This window comes from Aotus nancymaae, unplaced genomic scaffold (assembly GCF_030222135.1).
Source record: "Aotus nancymaae isolate 86718 unplaced genomic scaffold, 86718_ANA_hifiasm-v0.15.2.pri h1tg000286l, whole genome shotgun sequence".
Lineage (NCBI taxonomy): Eukaryota > Metazoa > Chordata > Mammalia > Primates > Aotidae > Aotus > Aotus nancymaae.
The window spans coordinates 397303-416495 of NW_026988701.1; the positions used below are offsets into that span (position 1 = coordinate 397303).

Sequence of the window (19193 nt, forward strand, 5' to 3'; positions counted from 1 at the left end):
CCTTCCTCCCTCTATGTTCTGGTGTGACGTGAACCTGCGGACATGGGGCCTCTCCTCCCTCTGTGTCCTCGTGTGACGTGTACCCCTGGACATGGGGCCTGTCCTCCCTCTTTGTCCTCATGTGACGTGGACCACTGGACATGGGACCTGTCCTCCCTCTGTGTCCCGGTGTGATATGGACGTGTGGACAAAGAGCACAGCCTTCCTCCTGTTATGTCCGGGTGTAACGTGGATCCGTGGACATGCGGCCTGTCCTCCCTCTGTGTCCTGTTGTGATGTGGATCCCTGGACACGGGATCTGTCCTCCCTCTATATCCTGGTGTGATGTGGACCCCTGGACATGGGGACTGTTCTCCCTCTGTGTCCTGGTGTGATGTTTACGTGTGGACACAGGACGCAGCATTCCTCCCTCTATGTCCTGGTGTGACGTGGACCCCTGGACGTAGGGCCTGTCCTCCTTCTGTGTCCTGGTGTCATGTGGACACCTGGATACGGGGCCTGTCCTCCCTCTATGTCCTGTGTGGCACGGAGCTCTGGGCATGGGGCCTGTCCTTCCTCTGTGTCCTGGTGTGATGTGGTCCTCTGGACATCGGGCCTGGACATGCAGCTGGATACCTGGACATGCAGCTGGACGCCTGTCCTCCCTCTATGTCCTAGTGTGGCACGCAGACCTCGACATGGGGCCTCTTCTTCCTCTGTGTCCTGGTGTGATGTGGTCCTCTGGACATGCGGCCTGTCCTCTTGCAGTATGCTGGGGGATTTGGAATTGTGGACACAGGGCACAGCTTTCCTCCTTCTATATCCTAGTGTGACGTGGACCCCTGGACATAGGGCCTGTCCTCCCTCTGTGTCCTGGTGTCATGTGGACACCTGGACACGGAGCCTGTCCTCCCTCTATGTCCTGGTGTGGCACGGAGCCCTGGACATGGGGCCTGTCCTTCCTCGCAGTATCATAGGGGGATGTGGACTTGTGGACACAGGGCCCAGCCTTCCTTCCTCTATGTCCTGGTGTGACGTGGACCCCTGGACATGAGGCCTGTCCTCCCTCTGTGCCCTGGTCTGATGTGGACGTGTGGACACAGGGCACAGCCTTCGTCCATCTCTGTCCTGGTGTGTCTTAAACCCCTGGATATGGAGCCTGTCCTCCCTCTGTGTCCTGGTGTGATGTAGACACCTGGAAACGGTGCCTGTCCTCCCTCTGGGTCCTGGTGTGATGTGGACGTGTGGACACAGGGCACAGCCTTCGTCCATCTCTATTCTGGTGTGTCTTAAACCCTTGGATATGGAGCCTGTCCTCCCTCTTGTGTCATGGTGTGATGTGGACATGTGGACACAGGGCACAGCTTTCCGCCCTCTATGTCCTGGTGTGACGTGTACCCCGGGACATGAGGCCTGTCCTCCCTCTGGTCCTGCTGTGATGTGGACGTGTGGACACAGGGCCCAGCTTTCCTCCCTGTATGTCCTGGTGTGACGTGGACCCCTGGACATAGGGCCTATCCTCCCTCTGTGTCCTGGTGTCATGTGGACACCTGGACACGGGGCCTGTCCTCCCTCTATGTCCTGGTGTGGCACGGAGCCCTGGGCATGGGGCCTGTCTTTCCTCTATCCTGGTGGGATGTGGTCATCTGGACATGGGGCCTGTCCTCCCTCAGTATCCTGGGTGGAGGTGGACTTGTGGACACAGGGCCCACCCTTACTCCCTCTATGTCCTCTTGTGAGGTGGACCCCTGGACATGAGGCCTGTCCTCCCTCTGTGTCCTCGTGTGATGTGGTCGTGTGGACACAGGGCCCAGCTTTCCTCCCTCTATGTCCTGGTGTAACATGGATCACTGGACATGTGGACTGACCTCCATCTGTGTCCTCTTGTCATACGGGCCCCTGGACACAGGGTCTGTCCTCCCACTACGTCCTGGTGTGAGGTGCACCACTGGACATGGGTCCTGTCCTCCCTCTGTTTCCTGGTGTGATGTGGACACCTGGACACTCGGCCTGTCCTCCCTCTGTGTCCTGGTGTGATGTGGATGTGTAGACATAAGGCCCAGCGTTCCTCCCTCTATGTCCTGGTGTGACGTGGACCTCTGGACATAGAGCCTGTCCTCCCTCTGTGTCGTGGTGTCATGTGGTCACCTGGACATGGGGCCTCTCCTCCCTCTGTGTCCTGGTGTCATGTGAACACCTTGACAGGAGGCCTGTCCTCCCTGTATGTTCTGGTGTGGTACGGAGCCCTGGACATGGGGCCTGTCCTTCCTCTGTGTCCTGGTGTGATGTGGTCCTCTGGACATGGTGCCTGTCCTCCCTCAGTATCTTGGGGGGATGTGGACTTGTAGACTTAGGGCCCAGCCTTCCTCCCTCTATGTCCTGGTGTGACGTGGAACCCTGGACATGGGGCCTGTCCTCCCTCTGTGTCCTCTTCTGATGTGGACGTGTGGACACAGGGCACAGCCTTCGTCCATCTCTGTCCTGGTGTGTCTTAAACCCCTGGATATGGAGCCTGTCCTCCCTCTGTATCCTGGTGCGATGTGGACACCTGGACACGGGGCCTGTCCTCCCTCTGTGTCCTGGTGTGATGTGGACGTGTGGACACAGGGCACAGCCTTCGTCCATCTCTGTCCTGGTGTGTCTTAAACCCCGGGATATGGAGCCTGTCCTCCCTCTGTGTCATGGTGTGATGTGGACGTGTGGATACAGGGCCCAGCTTTCCTCCCTCTATGTTCTGGTGTGACGTGGACCCCTGGACCTGAGTCCTGTCCTCCCTCTGTGTCCTGGTGTGATGTGGACGTGTGGACACAGGGCCCAGCTTTCCTCCCTCTATGTCCTGGTGTGACGTGGACCCCTGGACATGAGGCCTGTCATCGCTCTGTGTCCTGGTGTGTTGTTGACGTGTGGACACAGGACGCAGCCTTCGTCCATCTCTGTCCTGGTGTATCTTAAACCCTTGGATATGGAGCCTGTCCTCCCTCTGTGTCATGATGTGATGTGGACATGTGGACACAGGGCACAGCTTTCCGCCCTTTATGTCCTGGTGTGACGTGTACCCCGGGACATGAGGCCTGTCCTCCCTCTGTGTCCTGGTCTGATGTGGACGTGTGGACATAGGGCACAGCCTTCGTCCATCTCTGTCCTGGTGTGTCTTAAACCCCTGGATATGGAGCCTGTCCTCCCTCTGTGTCCTGGTGTGACGTGAACGTCTGAACATGGGGCCTCTCCTGCCTCTCTGTCTTGGTGTGATTTGGACATGTGGACAGAGGGCCCACCCTTCCTCCCTCTATGTCCTGGTGTAATGTGGACCCCTGAACACCTGGCCTGTCCTCCGTCTGTGTCGTGGTGTGATGTGGACCGCTGGACACGGGGCCTGTCCTCCCTCTGTATCCTGGTGTGAGGTGGACCCCTGGACACGGGGCCTGTACTTCCTCTCTGTACTGGTGTGATTTGGACCCCTGGACACGAGGCCTGTCCTTCCTCTGTCTACTGGTGTAACTATCACCCCTGGATACAGGGCCTGTCCTCGCTCTGTGTCCTGGTGTGATGTGACGTGTGGACACAGGGCCTAGTTTTCCTCCCTCTATATCCTGGTGTGTCGTGAAACCCTGGACATTGGGCCTGTCCTCCCTCTGTGTCCTGATGTGATGTGGACGCCTGGACATGGGGCCTGTCCTACCTTGGTGTCCTGGTGTGATGTACACCTATGGACACCTGATCTGTCCTCCTTCGATGTCCTGGTTTGACGTGGACGCCTCACATGGGGCCTGTCCTCCCTCTCTGTCCTGGTGTGATGTGAACGTATGGACACAGGGCCCACCCTTCCTTCCTCTATGTCATTGTGTGACAAGGACCATTGGACATGTGGCCTGCCCTCCCTCTGAGTCCTGGTGTGACTTGGACCTCTGGAAATGGGGCCTGTCCTCACTGTGTGTCTTGCTGTGATGTGTACGTGTGGACACAGGGCGCAGCCTTCCTCCCTCTATTTCCTGGTGTGACGTGGACCCCTCGACATGGGGCTTGTCCTCCCTGTGTATCCTGGTGTGACGTAGACCCCTGGATACAGGGCCTGTCCTGCCTCTATATCATGGTGTGACATGGTCCCCTGGACATAGGACCTCTCCTCCCTCTCTGTCCTGGTGTGATATGGACATGTGGGCAGAGGCCGCACACTTCCTCCCTCTATGTCCTGGTGTTATTTGGACCCCTGAACTACTGGCCTGTCATCCATCTGTGTCCTGGTGTGAGATGAACCCCTGGACACAGAGCCTGTACTTCCTCTGTGTACTGGTGTGACATTCACACCAGGATACTGGGCCTGTCCTCCCTCTGTGTCCCCATGTGATGTGGACGTGTGGACACAGGGCCCAGCCTTCCTCCCTCTATGTTCTGGAGTGACATGCACCTGTGGACATGCGGCCTGTCCTCCCTCTGTGTCCTGATGTGATGTGGACATGTGGACACAGGCCTCAGCCTTCCTCCATGTCCTGGTCTGACGTGGACCCCTGGACATAGGGCCTGTCTTCCCTCTGTGTCCTCATGTGACTTGAACACCTGGACATGGGGCCTGTCCTCCCTCTGTGTCCCGGTGTGATATGGAGGTGTGGACAAAGAGCCCAGCCTTCCTCCATGTCCTGGTGTGCCGTGGATTCCTGGACATGGGTCTGTCCTCCCTCTGTGTCCTGTTGTGATGTGGACCCCTGGACACGGGGCCTATCATACCTCTATATCCTGTTGTTACGTGAACCCCTGGATATGGGGCCTGTCCTCCCTCTGTGTCCTGGTGTGATGTGGAGGTGTCGACACAGGGCGCGGCCTTCCTCCATCTCTTTCCTGGTGTGACGTGAAACTCTGGACGTGAACCCTGTCCTCCCTCTGTGTCCTTGTGTGATGTGGACATGTGGACACAGCGCCCAGCCTTCCTCCCTCTATGTCATGTGACGAGGACCCCTGGACTTGAGACCTGTACTCCCTCTGTGTCCTGGTGTGATGTGGACCCCTGGACACAGGGCCTGTCCTCCCACTCTATCCTGGTGTGACGTGGACCCCTAGACATGGGGCCTGTCCTCCCTCTGTGTCCTGGTGTGAGGTCGACCCCTGAACATGGGGCCAGCAGTTCCTCTGTGTACTGGTGTGATGTGTACCCCTGGACACAGGGCCTGACCTCCCTCTGTTTCCCGGTGTGATGTGGACTTGAGGACACATGGCTCAGCCTTCCTCCATGTCGTGGTGTGACGTGAACCCATGGCCATCGGGCCTATCCTCCCTATGTGTCCTGGTGTTATGTGGACATGTGGACACAGGGCCCAGCCTTCCTCCCTCTATGTCCTGGTGTGATGTGGACCCCTGGACATGGGGCCTGTCCTCCCTCTGTGTCCTCGTGTGACGTGGAAACCTGGACATGGGGCATGTCCTCCCTCTGTGTCCCGATGTGATATGGACGTGTGGACAAAGAGCCCAGCCTTCCTCCCTCTACGTCCTGGTGTGACGTGGACCCCTGGACATGGGGCCTGTCCTCCCTCTGTGTCCTCGTGTGACTTGGACACATGGACATGGGGCCTGTCCTCCCTCTGTGTCCCGATGTGATATGGACGTGTGGTCAAAGAGCCCAGCCTTCTTCCCTATATGTCCTGGTGTGACGTGGACCCCTGGACATGGGGCCTGTCCTCCCTCTGTGTCCTGTTGTGATGTGGACCCCTGGACATGGTGCCTGTCCTCCCCCTGTATACTTGTGTGACGTGGACCCCTGGACATGGGGCCTGTCCTCTCTCTGTGTCCTGGTCTGATGTGGTGAGGACATCGGGCGCAGCCTGTTGTCCATCTCTGTCCTGGTGTAACGTGAACCCCTGGACATGGAGCCTATCCTCCTTCTGTCCTGGTGTGATGTGGATGTGTGGACACAGGACCCAGCCTTCCTCCCTCTATGTCATGCTGTGACATGGACACCTGGACACGGGACCTGTCCTTTCACGGTGTCCTGTACCCCTGGACATATGTCCTGTCCTCCCTCTGTGTCCTGGTGTGATGTGGCAGTGTGCACACACGCCCCAGCCGTCCTCCCACTGGGTCCTGGTGTGATGTGGACCCCTGGATATGCAGCCTCTCCTCCCTCTGTGTCCTGGTGTGATGTGGACGTGTGGACACAGGGCCCAGCCTTCCTCCCTCTATGTCCTGGTGTGACGTGGACCCCTGGACACCTGGTCTGTCCTCCGTCTGTTTCCTTGTGTGATGTGGACCCCTGGACATGGAGCCAGTCCTCCATCATTGTCTTCGTGTGATGTGGACCCCTGAACATGGGGCCTGTCCTTCCTATGTGTCCTGGTGTGACATGGACCCCTGGATACGGGGCCTTTCCTCCTCTGTCTCCTGGAGTAACAATGAACCCCGTACATGGGGCCTGTCCTTGCTCTGTGTCCTGTTGTGACGTGGACGTGTGGACACAGGGCCCAGATTTCCTACTCTATATCCTGGTGTGTCGTGAAACCCTGGACATGCGGCCAGTCCTCCCTTTGTGTCCTGGTATGATGTGGACCCCTGGATATGGGGCCTGTCTTACCTCGGTGTCCTCTTGTGATGTGAACCTCTGGACACGGGACCTGTTCTCCCTCTCTGTCCTGGTGTGATGTAGACCCCTGCACATCTAGTCTGTCCTCCTTCTGTGTCTTGGTTTTATGTGGACACCTGGACCTGGGGCCTGTCCTCCCTCTGTGTGCTATTGTGATGTGGACGTGTGGACACAGGGCCCAGCCTTCCTCCCTCTATGTCATCATGTGATGAGGACCACTGGACTTGCAGTCTGTCCTCCCTCTGTTTCCTGGCGTGATGTGGTCCTTGGACACCGGTCCTTTCCTCCCTCTGTGTGCTAGTGTTATGTGGACGTGTGGACACAGGGCCCAGCCTTCCTCCCTCTATGTCGTCGTGTGACGAGTACCACTGGACATGCAGCCTGTCCTCCCTCTGTGTCCTGGTGTGACGTAGACCCCTGGACATGGGGTCTGTCCTAACTGTGTGTCTTGCTGTCATGTGGACGTGTGGACACAGGACGCAGCCTTCCTCCCTCTTTTTCCTGGTGTGATGTGGACCCCTGGACATGGGCCCTGTCCTCCCTCTGTGTCCTGGTATGACATTCACACATGGATACAGGGCCTGTCCTCCCTGTGTCCCGGTGTGATGTGGATGTGTGGACACAGGGCCCAGCGTTCCTCCCTCTATGTCCGGGTGTGACGTGAACCCGTGGACATGGGGCCTGTCCTCCCTCTGTGTGCTCGTGTGACATGGATCCCTGGACATGGTGCCTCTCCTCACTCTGTGTCCTGCTGTGATGTCGAATCCTGGACACTGGGCCTCTCCTCCAAGTCCTGGTGTGATGTGGAACCCTGGTCATGTGGCTTGTCCCCCCTATGTGTCCTGGTGTGATGTGGACATGTGGAAACAGGGCCCAGACTTCCCCTTCTATGTCCCAATGTGACGTGGACCCCTCGACATGGGGCTTGTCCTCCCTCTCTGTCCTGGTGTGACATGGACCCCTGGATACAGGTCCTGTACTCCCTCTGTATCCTGGTGTGACGTGGAACCCTGGACATGGGACCTCTCCTCCCTCTGTGTCTTGGTGTGATGTGGACATGTGGACAGAGTGCCCACCCTTCCTCCCTCTATGTCCTGGTGTTATGTGGACCCCTGAACACCTGGGCTGTCCTCTGTCTGTGTCCTGGTGTGATGTGGACCCCTGGACACAGGGCCTGTCCTCCCTTTGTGTGCTAGTGTGATGTGGACGTGTGCACACAGGGCCCAGCCTTCCTCCCTCTATGTCATCGTGTATCAAGGACTGCTGGACATGCGGCCTGTCCTCCCTCTGTGTCCTGGTGTGATGTGGACCCCTGGACATGGGGTCTGTCCTCCCTCTGTGTCCTGGTGGACCCGTGGCTCAGAGCAAGATGGGTCTCAGAGCAGATAGGTCTCAGAGCAGACGGGGCCCAGAGCAAAATGGGACTCAGAGCATATGGAGCTATGAGCATATGGAGCTCTGAGCAAGATGGAGCTCTGAGCGAGATGGAGCTCAGGGCAGATGGAGCTCAGAGTGAGATGGTGCTCAGAGCGAGATGGAGCTCAGAGCAGCTAGAGCTCTGAGTGAGATGGAGCTCTGAGCAAGATGGATCTCACAGCAGATGGAGCTCCGAGCAAGATGGAGCTGAGAGGAAGGTGGAGTTCTGAGCAAATGGAGCTCAGAGCAAGATGGAGCTCTGAGCAAGATGGAGCTCAGAGCAGATGGAGCTGAGAGCATGATGGAGCTGAGAGCAACATGGAACTCAGAGCAGATGGAGCTCAGAGCAGATGGAACTCCGAGTGAGATGGAGCTCAGAGCAGATCGAGCTCAGAGCGAGATGAGGCTCAGAGCGAGATGGGGCTCAGAGTGAGATGGGGCTCAGAGCGAGATGGGGCTCAGAGCAGACGGACCTCAGAGCAGACGGAGCTCTGAGCAAGATAAAGTTCAGAGCATATGGAGCTCAGAGCAGATGGAGCTCTGAGCAAGATGGAGCTCAGAGCAGATGGGGCTCTGAGCAAGATGGGGCTGAGAGCAGATGGGGCTCTGAGCAAGATGGGGCTCAAAGCGAGATGGGGTCCTGAGCAGATAGGGCTCAGAGTGAGGTGGGGCTCAGAGCAGATGGGGCTCAGAGCAAAATGGGGCTCAGAGCAGATGGGGCTCAGAGCAAGATGGGGCTCAGAGCAAGATGGAGCTCAGAGCAGACGGAGCTCTGAGCGAGATGGAGCTCAGAGCGAGATGGAGCTCTCTGAGCGAGATGGAGCTCTCTGAGCGAGATGGAGCTCAGAGCACATGGAGCTCTGAACGAGGTTGAGCACAGAGCAAGATGGAGCACAGAGCGAGATGGAGCTCTGAGCAATTTGGAGCTCCGAGCAGATGGCACTCTGAGCAGATGGGGCTCTGAGCGATGTGGAGCTCCGAGCAGATGGAGCTCTGAGCCAGATGGGGCTCAGAGCAGATGGCGCTCTGAGCAGATGGGGCTCAGAGCAGATGGTGCTCTGAGCAAGATGGAGCTCAGAGCAGATGGAGCTCTTAGAAGATTAAGCTCAGAAAAGAAGCACCTCGATGCAAGCTTGAACGTGGAGCTGATGTTCTTCTGTGTAAGATGGAGTGCAGAGCAAGATGGAGCTCTGAGTAAGATGGTGCTCAGAGCAGATGGAGCTCTGATCAATAAGGAACTGTAAGCAAGATGAAGCTTGGTGCAGATATTGCTTGGTTTTAGATGGAGTTCAGAGCAGATGGTGTTTACAGCAGGATGGAGCTCAGAGTGATTAGAGCTCCAAGCAAGATGAACCTTGGAGCTGAGGGAGCTTTGAGCAATATGGAACTTGGAGCAGATGTTGTTCAGAGTAAGAAGGAGTTCCAAGGAAATGGCACTCAGAGCAAGATGGATCTCAGATAAGATGTTGTTCACAGTGAGATGGAGCTCTGAGCAGATGGTGCTTAGAGCAAGATGGAATTCTTGAGTAGATGGTGCTCAGAGCAAAATGAAGCTAGAAGTGGTTGGAGTTCTTAGCAAGATGGAGCTCCAAGGAGATGGTGCTCAGAGCAAGATGGAGCTCAGAGAAGATGTTGTTCACAGTGAGATGGAGCTTCAAGCAGATGGTGCTCAGTGCAAGATGGAACTCCAGAGTAATTGGAGCTCTGAGCAAGATGGAACATAGAGTAAATCGAACTCTGAGCAGATGGGGTTTAGAGCAGATGGTGCTCAGAGCATGATGGAGCTCTGAGCAAATTGTGCCCAGAACAAGATGGAACTCAGCTCAGTCGGAGCTCTGAGAAAGACAAAGCTCAGAGTAGATGGTGCTCAGAGCAAGATGGAGCTCTGAGCATATAATACAGCAAGATGGAGTTTAGAGTGATTAGAGCTCAGAAAAGATGGAGTTCACAGAAATTGCTTCCAAGTAGATGGTAATCAGAGCAATCTGGAGCTCCAAGTAGATGGTGCTCAGGGCAAGATGAACCTCAGAATGATCAGAACTCCAAGAAAAATTAAGCTCTGTGCAGATGGCACTTAAAGCAAGATAGAGGTCAGAGTGATTGGAGCTCTGAGCAAGATGGAGCTAGGAGGAGGTAGAGGTTTGAGCAAGAAGTACCTCCAAGTAAGATGGAGCTTGTAGAAGTTGTTTCCTGGTGTAAGGTGGAGCTCAGAGCAAGATGGAGCTTGGAGTGATTGGAACTGTGAACATTGCTCTGAGCCATTGGAACTCTGAGCAAGATGGATCTCTGAACAAGAAGGAGCTCTAAGCAAGATGGAGCTTGGAATAGACATCGCTTGGTTTTAGATGGAGCTCAGAGTGATTAGAGCTCCACAGAAGATGGAGCTCAGAGCAGACAGAGCTCTGAACAAAAAGGAGCTTCAAGCAAAATGGAAGTCGAAGCAGATGTTGCTTGGTGTAAGGTGGAGCTCAGGGCAGATGGTCCTCAGAGCAAGATGGAGCTCAGAGAACATGCTGCTCACAGTAGTAAGGTAGAGCTTTGAGCAGATAGATGGTGCTTAGAGCAAAATGGAGCTGGAAGTGACTGGAAATCTCAGCAAGGTGGACCTAGGAGAAGATGGAGCTCTGAGCAGAGGGTGCTCAGAGCAAGATGGAGTTTGGAGTGATTGAAGCTCTGAGAAAGATGGAACTTGAAGCAAATGCAACTCCAAGTAGATGAAACTCTGAGCAGATGGTGCTCAGAGCAAAATGGAGCTCAGAGTGATGGGAGCTCTAAGCAAGATGAGCTCAGAGCAGATGGAGCTTCAAGCAGATGGTGTTCAGAGCAAGATGGAGCTTGAAGTAATTGAAGTTTCAAACCAGATGGAGCTCAGATCAGATAGACCTCTGAGCAACAAGGAACTCCAAGCAAGATGGAGCTTGGAACAGATGTTGCTGGTGTAAGATGGACCTCAGAGCAGATAGTGCTTAGAGTAAGAGGCAGCTTGGAGTGATTGGCACTCTGAACATTGCTCTGAACAATTGGAGCTCTGAGCAAGATGCAGCTTGGAGTAGATAGAGCTCTGAGCAAAAATGAGCTCTAAGCAAGATGGAATTTGGAGGAGATGTTGCTAGGTTTTGGAGCTCAGAGCAAAATGGAGCCCATAGTGATTATAGATCCTAGCAAGGTGGAGCTCAGAGCACATGTTGCTCAGAGTAAGATGAGTTCCGACCAGTTGGTTGCTCAGAGCAAAATGGAGCTGGGAGTGATTGGAGCTCCCAGCATGATGGAGCATAGAGTGATTAGAACTCCCAGCAAGATGGAGCTCAGAGTAAATGGATCTCCAACTAGATGAAGCTCTGAGTAAGATAAATGTCTATGCAGATGGTGTTCAGAGAAAGATAGTGCTTGGAGTGACTGGAGCTCTGAGCAAGATGGAACTTGGAGCACGTTCAGCTTGGAATAAATAGAGCTTGAAGCAAGAAGGACCTCCAAGCAAGATGGAGGTTGCAGCAGATGTTGCTCGGTGTAAGATGGAACTCAGAAACGTGATGCTCACAGCAAGATTGAACTGAGTGATTGGCACTTCAAACATTGCTCTGAGCCATTGGAATTTGGAGATCATGCTCAGAGCAAGATGTTGCTCAGAGTGATTGGAGCTCCGAGCAAGCTGGAGCTTGGAGAAGATGGAGCTCAGAAAAGATGATGCTTAGAGTAAGATGGAGCTCCGAGCAGATGATGTGCAGAGCAAAATGAAGCTCAGAGTGATTGGAGCTCCAAGCCAGCTGGAGCTCAGAGCAGATGGACTTGGAAAAGAGACACATCATTTGTGCTATATTTCATTCATTCATGGTGACTTTTTAAACAGCACACACATTATTTAGACATCATTTGGGAAAAATATAAACACTCAACATTTATCTTTTGCAGTCTTACAGAAGGAAATTCTAGCAGATTTTATTACCAAACTTCTAGGGAAGGAACAGACCAGATGTTTATTAGCCACATATACCATGATGTCAGTCCTAGAATCACCTTGCAATGGAAAGTTTAATGACAGTTTAGGTGTCAACAGAATACATAATCCAAGAGAAGACTTAAGGATTCCTACTTCAAGCTCATTGTCTTCAAATATCAGAATGGAAAATTACTTGTCAAAGGTTAGCTACAGTATCTCTTTTCTTTAGTTTTCAGATTTCTTACATAATTCTTGTATTTTTCTGTTAACAGATCAGAACAGCTCCAGGAGCATAGAAGAGATCTTATAGACCAGGCCTCTGATCTTTGGTAAAGGGATATCAAGAGTTGACTCTGCTGGGGTGTCACCTTGTCTTCATTCTCAGAGCTCTTCCCTTTCCTGGGACCCCTGGCCTCTATCTTCCTTCTCCTTTTTGAGCCTTGCTCTCTGAATATTCTCAGTTTATTTCCTCCCATCTAGAAACCATCAGACTTCAAATGGTCTTGTGATGGGGATATCAACCTCTTTCCCTCCAGGACAACCAAGTCCCCATATGTCTCCTGTGGACAGCACGAGTGAAATCTTCTAAGAGACAACAATCACCAAAACCTCCTCACCATGACAGCACTCAAGGAGGAAGGACCCTGAAGACCCTCAATGTCCCTTTTCAGCAGGAAGTAGCTACAGAGAATGACCTCTGCCCCATCTCACAAAAGATTTCTGGGTCCCAACCACTTGAGGGAGAAATGTAAGAGTAGACAGATATGAGCAGGCACAAGGGAGAGGTACCCATGCTGGAAAGAATCCCCCAGAACACCTCTTTGGATGCTCAGTACTCCATCTTTGAACTGTCAGAATGTTAAGTAGCCAGAATATTTTTAAGACATGGGAATACTAATAGCTTTTTCACAGGATTTTAGGAGTTAAAGGTGAAAATACTTTTTAACCAATGCAAAAAGGAAGGACATCAAAGGGCCAGTTTGGCAGAAACAATGGTTTGTGGAAAGAAATGTAAAGAGATGAAAGTAGGAAGAGTAGGTTTCTTAGCATTATATGAATTAACGTGATGATATTGCTGTTGCAAAGAAAATAAAACTGAACACATTTCCCGAGTCTTAAGGTGGTGGAGTTACCTGTAAATAGAACTTACTACTTGTGACTCCCACCTGTTCCTTTCGAGATTTGCCTTTATAACTGAATAATTTGAGCTGAGTTAAAAGGAAAAAGAGAAGCAAAACATATACATACAGTGATTGAAAATGTACCAGTAAGTGAATATCCTCAACTGCATACTAGGAGCAAAAATGGGGGAAGGGAGAACTGATGAAAAACATCAGTTTGGACTGGATGCCGTGGCTCACACCTGTAATCCCAGCACTTTGGGAGGCCAAGACAGGAGGATCACAAGGTCAGGAGCTCAAGATCAGCCTGGCCAAAGTAGTGAAACCCCATCTCCTCTAAAAATACAAAAATAATTAGTTGGGCGTGGTGGTGGGCATCTGTAATCCCAGCTACTCAGGAGGCTGAGGCTGCAGAATTGCTTGCACCTGGGAGGTGGAATTTGCCGTCAGCCGAGATTGCACTACTGCACTCTAGCCTGTGTGACAGCAAGACTCCTTCTCAGGAAAAAAAAATCAAAAAACAAAAAAAATCATCAGTTTGTAACCAAGGAAATTAGAAATTTTTATCTGCCAGTCTCCAGATAATTATTTGATTTATAAGTAGTAACTTTTTATTTATGGGAAAAATGTATTGAATTAGCATGTTTCTTCCCAACCTATTTCTAGAAATAATTTTACATGTTGAAAGTTTTCAGGTTCTTTAAAAAAACTGTTACGAAGTTAACATTGTAATACAGTAATATTTCATCGCTGAAGCCTGCTGCCTTTTTTTTCCAGTGTAAAGAGAATGGCGCTTTCACTGTGCTCGTTGACAACTACATGAAGGAAGAAGAAGGCACAGCGGTTGTCCACCAAGCTCCTTATTTTGGTGCTGTGAGTAGCATAAATCTGGCAAATGTATTTGAAAAGTATGTTGGTGGCCACTTTTCATAGATGCTGACTCACATGTCTTATCATGTTGGGCCACCAGGTTGGCCTCTTTTCTGACTCACTGCCTGCAAGATGGCTTATAAAATTTGCATCTGCAATTCCCTTTCATCCTAAGCTAATTTCTGGAAAGAGTGGGTAAAATTCAGGGCCACTTCCAGTCATTTAATCTTTGTAAAAGGCCACAGTGCCTTGCTGTGTCTTTATTTATTCATTCATGCAGTAAACTCTTTCTGGTATACAGTTCTGTGAGTTTTGACAGGTATCTAGAGACGTGCAGGTGCCTCAGCCACCGAAATACACACCATTCCCATCACCTCTGCTGTGTTCTTAATTAAATGCTACATGATCAGAAGGGGAAATGTGACCTCTCCTCTCAAAACCGTACTTTTCAGTTAATTTTATATTTTGCCCAGAATAATTTTTCTAAAAACACTTTACCTTTCATGTAATTTGTGTATGAATAAAAACAGAATAACATAAAGGCACATGCTTTGCGGTAAACCACCTCTCACCTTAAATCATGGAGCGGCCACTAACGGGCAGTTCCAGGCTAAGTTGCTTGGCCTGTCTGGATTTCCTTTGCCTCCTCTGTAGCATGGTGTAGCACCTACACATTCATCTAGGCTTGATCATTTTGTTGGTGAGAGGCATTGGAAATGTGACTTTGTCCTGTACATCACCATTCTGAGCGCATTACTCAGCATCTGGCCTCTCCACGCGGGCTTGTGTATACATCAGTCTTAACATTTGTGCAAATGGCAGTGAACAAGGTAAGAGTAAGTTCCATGATTTGTATGACTGTTTTTTAGTTAAACTTATGGATATGAAAAAACAACCAAAAAAACTTACGGATGTTTTTAAGGGAATTGGAAGAATTATTTAATAGATAACTTTTTTCTCTTAATTGTCATCAAAATGAATTCATTAGGTGAGATGAAATGGCTCATGCCGGTAATCCTACCACTTTTGGAAGCCAGGGTGAGAGGATTACTTGAGGCCAAGAGTTGAAGACTAACCTAGCCGGCATGATAAGACCCTGCCTCAATTAAAAAAAGAAAAAAGAAAAGGCCGAATGCAGTGGCTCATGCCTGTAATCCCAGCACTTTGGGAGGCCAAGGCAGGTAGATTACTTGAGGTCAGGAGTTTGAGACTGTTCAGTACCAGCCCCAGCCCCATTCATTGGTGCCCTTAGTCCTGGTGGTTGGCCCCGAGCTCTGGGCTCCAAACACTTTGATTATGTGCATAATTCATTGATCTTACGGGCATGGAAGGGGAGGGTGAAGTGGTAGGTAAGATGGTGGGGAGTACTTGAGATGCTTCTAAGACATGCTAAACTAGTGATCTGATTGTTACCAGGATGCGGCTGCATCAGAAGTCTGGCATGAGGAGCCACCCTGTCTGACCCCACCCAATGCATCAAGGGCTTTTATCTCCCAAGCATTGAGAGCATAGAGCAATTAAAACCGTTCCATATTCCAAGAACCTAGGCAGAGGCTGAGGTGTTCTAGGATCTCTGCCCTGCAATGCTTTTCTCCTCCTTGCCAGCTCCCATCTACAAAGACCCTCCCAGATCTTGTGAGCAGAGGTCGCCTCCCTTCTCAGAGGTCTTTGCATAAGCCCTCTTTACCAGACCCTCATATATTCTCCATGTTGAGAAGGCATTTGTAGGACTAGAGCAGTATTGCCTGCTCCACAACCACCCTGCATTGTTTCCCGGTGTTACTTCGCGCTCAGGTGGTCTTTACCTTAGGCCTCCTGTTGCTGTTTGATTTCTAATTAACTGCAATAATACAGTTTAGTTTGCTACATAAACTTAAGTGTACTTTGAACCAAACAAGCTTATAATTATTTAGCTAGAATTAACATAGGTCTCCCCCTGGCCATCTTGATCCACAGAGACTAGCCTGACCAACATGGTAAAATCTCGTCTGTCCTAGAAATATAAACATTAGACAGGTGTGGTGCCGGGCACCTGTAATCCCAACTACTCGGGAGTCTGAGGCATAAGAATTGCTTGAATCTGGGAGGTGGAGGTCAGAGTGCGCCGAGATATTTTTGGTCAGTAACTGCTCTACTCTAGCTAGGCACCATAGAAAAAACTATGGTCCCATCACCACCCATACCAGCAAAGGCCAATTAGGTAACCTGGCCTTGACCCTTGCCAAGCTGAACACCCCCGTTACAGGGGTATCAGAGAAGACCAAGTAGGGAGTTGGGACTTTCATCCTAGTGGGGCAGTAATGAGCCCCTCTGCCCAGTGGTATCAGTAGAGGCCACATGGGAAGCCTGGATTTCTATCTCCTTTGGGTAGTAACAAGGCATCCCTCCCATTCACAAATGCATGGCAGCAATGAGGCCACATACTACCAGCAACTCCTCTGTAGTGTCAGTAAAGGTATGTGTGAAACCCAAATAGGATAAACCCAAAAGAATCCACTTCAACATATATCATAATCAACTTCTGAAAACCGAAGACAAAAAAAAGTCTTGTATGCAGTGAAAGATGTAACACCTAACTTAGAGGGGAAGAACAGTTCAAATGATACTGGATTTATCATTAGAAACTACAGAGGCCAGAAAATGAAAAGGCAGCATTTTTGAAGTGCTGAAAGATAAGTATTGTCTACCAAGAATTCCGTATCAATCAGAGATATCCTTCAGGAAGATGGGAAAATCAAGACATTCTCAAATGAAAGAAAACTAAAAGAATTTGTTGCCAGCAGACCAGTCCTAAAAGTAGCTGAAGGAAGTTCTTTTTTTTTTTTTAAGTTATTTATTTATTTTACTTTAGGCGAATACTGTATCTGGCATTTCCCCCCATGTTACCAGTCCCCACCCTCCCCTCCCTCCCCACCCCCATTGTCTCTCCCCTACCCCCCCAACTGTCCCCTGTGTGTGATGCTCCTCTCCCTGAGTCCACGTGTTCTCGTTGTTCAACACCCACCTATGAGTGAGAACATACGGTGCTTGGCTTTCAGTCCTTGGGTCAGTTTGCTGAGAATGATCATTTCCAGATTCATCCAAGTCCCTACACGAAATCATCATTTTTTATGGCTGCTTAGTATTCCATGATGTACATGTACCACATTTTCTTTGTCCAGTCTACCATTGAGGGCATTTGGGTTGCTTCCAGGTCTTTGCTGTTGTACACAGGGCTGCAATGAACATACGTGTGCATGTGTCTTTATAGTATAATGATTTGTAGTTCTTTAGGGTATATTCCCAATAGTGGGATTGCTGGGTCAAATGGAATTTCTATTTCTAGATCCTTGAGAAATCACCACACTGTCTTCCACAATGGTTGAACTAATTTACACTCCCACCAACTGTGTAAGTGTGTTCCTATTTCTCCGCATCCTCTCCAGCATCTGTTGTCTCCAGATTTTTTAATTATCACCATTCTAACTGGCGTGAGATGATATCTCAGTGTGGTTTTGATTTGCATTTCTCTAATGACCAGTGATGATGAGCATTTTTTCATGTTTGTTGGCCTCATATATGTCCTCTTTTGAAAAGTGTCTGTTCATATCCTTCGCCCACTTTTGAATGAGGTTGTTTGTTTTTATCTTATATATCTGTTTTAGTTCTTTGTAGATTCTGGATATTAGCCCTTTGTCAGATGGGTAGATTGCAAAAATTTTTTCCCATCCTGTTGGTTGCTGATTCACTCTAATGGTGGTTTATTTTGCTGTACAGAAGCTCTGGAGTTTCATTAGATCCCATTTGTCTATCCTGGCTTTTATTGCCATTGCTTTTGGTGTTTTAGTCATGAAGTCCTTGCCTATGCTTATGTCCTGGATGGTTTTGCCTACGTTTTCTTCTAGTGTTTTTATGGTGTTATTTATTTTTTATTTTTTTTTTATTTTTTAAGACAGAGTTTCACTCTTGTTACCCAGGCTGGAGTGCAATGGCGCGATCTTGGCTCACCACAACCTCCGCCTCCTGGGTTCAGGCAATTCTCCTGCCTCAGCCTTCTGAGTAGCTGGGATTACAGGCACGCACCACTATGCCCAACTAATTTTGTTGTATTTTTAATAGAGACGAGATTTCACTATGTTGACCAGGATGGTCTCGAACTCTTGACCTCTTGATCCACCTGCCTCGGCCTCCCAAAGTGCTGGGGTTACAGGCTTGAGCCACCATGCCCGGCTACATTTTATGTTTAAATCTTTGATCCATGTGGAGTTAATTTTAGTGTAAGGTGACAGGTAGTGATCCAGTTTCTGCTTTCTTCACATTACTAGCCAGTTTTCTGAACACCATTTATTAATAAACATAGAGTCCTTGCCCCATTGCTTGTTTTTGCTAGGTTTGTCAAAGATCAGATGGTTGTAGATGTGTGGTATTTCCTCTGTGGTCTCTGCTCTGTTCCATTGGTCTATGTCTCTGTTTTGAGCCAATGTTTTTAAATGGAAATAACATAAAAATACGGCTTTTGGCTCCCCCGGCGTCCCGCGGAGCCAGCGCCAAGATGGCGGCATTAAAGCCTGGAGAGCGGCCGTGCCTGAGGCCGTGGGGCTGGAGTGAAGCCGCCGAGGTTGAGGCTCCCGAGCTGCCGCTCCAGGCCACGCTCCACCGCCGGGACCCCGGCCTCCGGGACATGGTGCAAGTCGCGCCCCTTGTCTTCTGCTGCTGAGCTTGTTTTCCGCCCTGAAGAAGCTGGTGGGGCTGGATTAGACCCTGGGACAAGAACATTCCTGCCAGGCTGCAGTCCTTGAACCAAGCGTCGAAAAGGCGCTTCACCAACGGGGTGCAGTACATGAAAACAGTGATCTGGGAGACAGGAACACCGGCAAGACGGCACTGTGGCACCGCCTGCAGGGCCGGCCGTTCATGGAGGAGGCCGTTCTCCCCACGCAGGAGATCCAGGTCACCAGCATCTACTGGAGCTACAAGATCACGGATGACATCATGAAAGTTGAAGACGTGGTGGACAAAGGAAAATTTAAAAAGTGAGACAGTGGCTTGAAGATTGAGAATGACCCACAGGAGGTGGAATCCGAAATGGCCCTGGATGCCGAGTTCCTGGACGTGTACAAGAACTGCAACAGGGTGGTCATGATGTTCGACATCACCAAGCAGTGATTTGGCAGAAGCAAGTGGCCGCTTGTGTACGGGGGTCCCCGAGACCTCCATCTTCCATGAACGCGGGTTTCCCAGAGGTGAACTTCTTCACCTAGAAGGGGCTCAGCGCTGTCCAACCCCAGGCCTCACTGGTGTTAAAACACGCACTCTGAATGGAGAG

At 50.7% G+C, this 19193-nt stretch overlaps 1 pseudogene; it reads left to right on the forward strand.

Moving 5' to 3' along the window:
- Positions 1 to 9540: 9540 nt before the first annotated feature.
- LOC105712390 (rab-like protein 6) lies at positions 9541 to 19033 on the forward strand (annotated as a pseudogene).
- Positions 19034 to 19193: the final 160 nt, after the last annotated feature.